The sequence below is a fragment of the Echinops telfairi genome, unplaced genomic scaffold (genome assembly GCF_000313985.2).
Source record: "Echinops telfairi isolate 266 unplaced genomic scaffold, ASM31398v2 ScPeMD7_8;HRSCAF=38, whole genome shotgun sequence".
Lineage (NCBI taxonomy): Eukaryota > Metazoa > Chordata > Mammalia > Afrosoricida > Tenrecidae > Echinops > Echinops telfairi.
In genome coordinates this window covers 5,956,863-5,961,334 of record NW_022103905.1, presented here as the reverse complement: position 1 = coordinate 5,961,334, position 4,472 = coordinate 5,956,863, and positions in this window count along the sequence as shown.

Below are 4,472 nucleotides of genomic sequence, written 5' to 3'. Positions count from 1 at the left end.
TCCTCCTCTGACACGGGAAATGAAGGAGACGAAAAGGTGGGTCTTCTCAGATGCCCTGAAACTAAGTTCTCCAGCTGTCAGGCCAGCATCCTGCAGCACTCACTACTTTGACCCCAGGAGATGCCCTTTCTTCTTAGCCTGTATGATCATTTCCAGTGTCCCATCTGTCTTAAAGATTACCATGACCATTACCAAGAGCAACGTCAATGGCCACTCAATGGGATTTTGGGCCGCCCCGCACAGGTTCTTTGGCTCATTCATCTTATTTAAGCCTTGGCCTTTTGCAGGATGGCTCTCCTATATAATGTTCCATTTCTATTACCCCTCTGCCTCCTCCCTAATAGAATTAATGTGTCACAAAGAATACACAAGGATGGCTCTTCTGCCTTGAGAATTCATCGATGGTGCATTAGAACTGTGTAAACCCTCTGAAAATGAAAGTGGAAGTAAGCCTTCAGTCCAATACATTCATTAAATTATCAAAGAGACCCATAATCTATAAAGGGCAAAAACTATTATCAAGGAGTAAGAGGAACATGTAGTTTCTAGAAGAAAACAACAAATCACTCAACCCAGGAAAAGTAGGCAACTCGCCCTAAGATATAAAAACCATTCGTTTAGTAGCGTTCAACTCCACATTGACTGTTATCAAGTCGATGCAGACTCATAGCAACCCTAAAGGAATGGGGTAGAATTGCTCCTGTGAGATTCTGAGACTGTAACTCTTTACGGGAGTAGAGAGCCCAGTCGTTTTTTCCTGCAGAGGCTGGTGGTTTTGAACTGTCTATCCTGCTGTTAGCAGCCCAATCTGTATAAAGAATTCTAGACAACGGAAATGCCAAAAATGTCCAAGAAGAAATAAGGCTGAAGAGCCTTTCCTCTAAATTGTCTCTTCCTTCCTTCATTTATCCAAACCCAACAAATCGACTTCTAGGCATCAGTGTGAAAGCAAAGCACCTTCCACTCTCCTCTCCTGTCCTGAAATGGGGTTCAGGTAGGGGGCTGTGAAATGCCATGGGTAGGTTCCATGGTTGGTGGCCCTGCCTGGCAGTATGCACACACAAGTATAACGTTGACAGCTGAGAAGTGGGCCACATAGTCCTTCAGCCTTTGTCTCTCTCGCAATGATACCTGTAAACATTTCCTCATACCGCTTGGTCGAAACCTGCTGATAGAGATCAAAAGGAACCTTGAAGCCCACGAGCGGAGCTGCCATCAGCTTGTAGGACCTCTAGATGAATCATGAGAGGAAGCATGGTTAAAGGCAATTTATGACCTTCTGGAAAGATGTTGCTGGGCATCCTTGAGACAATGTCACCCTAGGGGGTTGATTATAGGCAGGCTGTGTCCAGGAGCAACAAATAGCCCAGGAAAGCAAATGTTGGCCCAAATGTTCCCTTTGCCCTTCTTAGGAGAGTCTTGTCCCTCTCGATATCCGTAAAACACAAGGACAGCAGACGATCCCTAGTTACATCCTTGGGGAAGACACAAATGGAATTATATTTTCATCTTCCATTTTGATATTTGAATAAGACATCTTCTACTACATTCTAATCAATCAAAATACTGGCCCCAAGAAGTGTCTTCTACCAAATACCAGGTAATGTGCACCTGAACCATTTGTCATCTAAAATTTTGGACTCAGAGTATGTTTTAAAAATTCATATAGAAATAGAAATCATGATTTTAAAAATGTTTATTAAGCTAGCTATGTGGATAATGAGAAACAAGTGAGTTTGCCTGATGTATTCGACCAAGAGCATCTGACTTTCTGAATAGTTTCTCGTGTTTTAGGGGCACTGTCCATTAATGAGTCTTGGTGGCACAGTGATTAAGTGCTTCACTGCTAACTGAAAGGTTGGCAGTTCAAACCCATCAGCCATTCCATGGGAAAAAGACGTGCTAGTCTGATTTCGTACATATTTCTAACCATGGAAACCCCATGGAAGCAATTTTACTTGGTCCTATGTAGTCGTTATGTGTCAGAATTGACATAGGCAATGGTTTAATCCATTAATATCAGTTTTCCAAGAAGAAAACAGTTGTGAACCAGTGGTGTGAGTGGCAAAACAGGGAGGGTAAAGGGAGAATGGGTAGGAAAGAGGGAACCGATTACATGGAACTGTGTGTGACCTCCTCTCTGGGGGACAGACAACCGAAAAGTAGATGAAGGGAGACGTCGGACAGGGCAAGATATGACAAAATACCAATTTATAAACGATCAAGGGCTCATGTGGGAGGGGGGAGCGGGGAGGGAGGGGAAAAATGAGGACCTAATGTCGGGGGTTTAAATGGAGAGAAAATGTTTTGAGAAATGATGTACAAATACGCTTTACACAATTGATGTGTGTATGGATTGGGATAACAGTTGTATGAGCCCCTAATAAAATGTTTAAAAAAAAAAAAAAAAAAGAGTTGTACGAGCCCCCAATAAAATGACTTAAAAAAAAAAAAAAGAAAACAGTTGTGAATCCAAATGACAATTTTGTTAACAATATTTTGGTAGGTTTCAAAAGGAACTCCCACTGGATTTGACCGACTTAAAAGTCTTTCAGCACCATGATAGTTTCTAAATCTTTCCACTACCAAGAGCCAAGGTGTAATGATTTGAATATTTTATTTTGACTTTACATGCGGTGTTAAAAACCCAAAGTACATATTATTTACACATCCACAATACAAGTTTACAAGATATCTACACATGTTAAAGTACTCTATAAAACAGTATAGAGTCACTTCAATTTAGGGTTACTTTTTATGCCGTACCATTAAAAAAGATACAATCTGCGTTTACCTTTGCACAAATGGATAAAGCATTGAAAAAATTAAATTAACAGGATAGAGACTAGATTTAATGTTAGAAATCTCAACATAAATACTGATAGAACTCACATTACAAACTACAAGGCAGCACAATGTTACAAAATGTTATTCGGGTTCACATAGAGTTACTGTTCCGTTTTACACACTGTGATTAATATTGGTAAGGTGAATTCAAACACGTTTGTGGGGGGGCAGAATGAGTAGTGGTTTTCATTGGTTGGTTTAATTTATTATTAATCTGTAATGTTTTAGTTGCAAAGCTGAAGTGTTTCAAGAACGGAAGTTTTAGCTTTTGAGCTTCTAGAGATCTCAAGGACTCACGGTCTTTATAAAAACAATTCTGAAGGAAAACCATAACTGTATCAACGTTCTATAGACTGCCTCAAAATGCTGTGATCGCCTGCAAACTACCCTCCCCCAGGGAGTGCATGGAAGCATCATCATGATGATCAGGCGAAATCAGCTGACCTGCCCTGTCTGCATGAATCAGGAGCATGCCTCTCCCTCCGTACCCTGGATTGGGTTCAAGGAACAAGCGTGCAGTGTGCAGCCTATCAACTGAAACCATCATCCGGGCTGCGCATCAGCCGCCACAAGTGGCTTCTGCAGAGCTAAGAATAAACGGCTCGGGAGGGTCTCAGCAGGTGTCACATTACCTGGGAAACCACTTTTGACTTCACATTATCACTGTTCCATCCTTAGGAGAGCAGGAGTGGAATGTTGACCATGGCCAAGGATGTAATGCTGCCACTCGGGTAGATAGTGTGACGATTAATTGTTCTAGATTGGTTAGGGTTTCTTTCTTTTTTAACTTTTTTTTTTTTAACTGTCTTTTCAGGTGCTGGCTGAAAAACATTTACAACTGGCACTTGTAAATGATGGGTGATACTGAAAACACTTGACCTATTTTAGTACTTCTATCATTCTCATGAATAAGGCACAAAATGCACAGATTCAGGTAAACTCACATGGAATATTTACAGTATTTATTGTCATTACCTGCATGACTGATGAGAAAATCCTCACCTAACACAACATAGACAACATGATTGCACCATTGCTGGTTTTCACAAACTGCTGCTGTTATGCCCATCACAATTTCATTCCTATTTCTTTCTTTTATCTTGTTCCCTTTGTTTGACTTTGGGGGTAGGAGGAGTTTAAGGAGGAGAAATTGACTCAATGGGGACAACTGAACACAATCCAAATAAAATCCAAATAAAACCTGTGTAGTATGAAACAGAGTGACTCGGGTTAAATACAGTGACTCAGGTTTGAGTTCACAGTAGACAGGTAAGTTTTACCACTGAATACTGGTGGATGAACCAAGGAAATGGCTTGACATCTTTAGCTCCCTAGGATGGTAAGGCTGTAATACAAGTTTTAATGAATAGCAGCACAAAATTACTTAGAACTCTTCCATTCTCGCATTGGGTACCACGTACATCAAGTTCATATTTTGATGCCCCAATGAACTTCGATTTTATTTTGTTCTCAACGCTGAACCCAATGGACTGCTGTGTGAAGAAGTCATCATTGTCCCTTGTTCAGTCATGCTTAATGTAAACAAGTCCACAGCACAAAAAGATGTGATAGACACACAGATTTAAGTGAGTACAGAACACACACACACACACACACACACACAC